Genomic DNA, 449 nt, shown 5'->3' on the forward strand with positions numbered 1-449 from the left:
CATAGACAACACTAATTAATCAAACGACAGACCGCCAGGCGTAACCGATCCGCAGCGAGCTGTTCCAGGGTGTTTGGGGAGTCATTGCACACTCGAGGGTCACTTTCAAATGTTTTTTAAAGCGCTTCTTCTGTCCATTGACAGAGCGTTGACCGGAAGCAAGTTCACCATGAGAAGGGTGCGAGGAAGTCCTTCCTTGTCCATACAGTAGTGATAGTGCTGGTATATTTGTCGGTCTTCTTAGAGATTGTCCTTTGTAGTCCCTCTGCTGTATGGTTGATGACGGCAGCATCAGCATATTACAGATCAAAGGCAAATGTTGCTCGGGTCATGGGGTGGCCTTTACCCGCCGGAGATTGAAAAGGCTGCCGTCGAGACGATACCGGAAGGTAACGCCATCTTTCAGGTGTAAATTGTACCGAGAGACGAGTGCTACTGCTGCCAGTAGA

This window comes from Penaeus monodon, chromosome 28, assembly GCF_015228065.2.
Source record: "Penaeus monodon isolate SGIC_2016 chromosome 28, NSTDA_Pmon_1, whole genome shotgun sequence".
Classification (NCBI taxonomy): Eukaryota; Metazoa; Arthropoda; class Malacostraca; order Decapoda; family Penaeidae; genus Penaeus; species Penaeus monodon.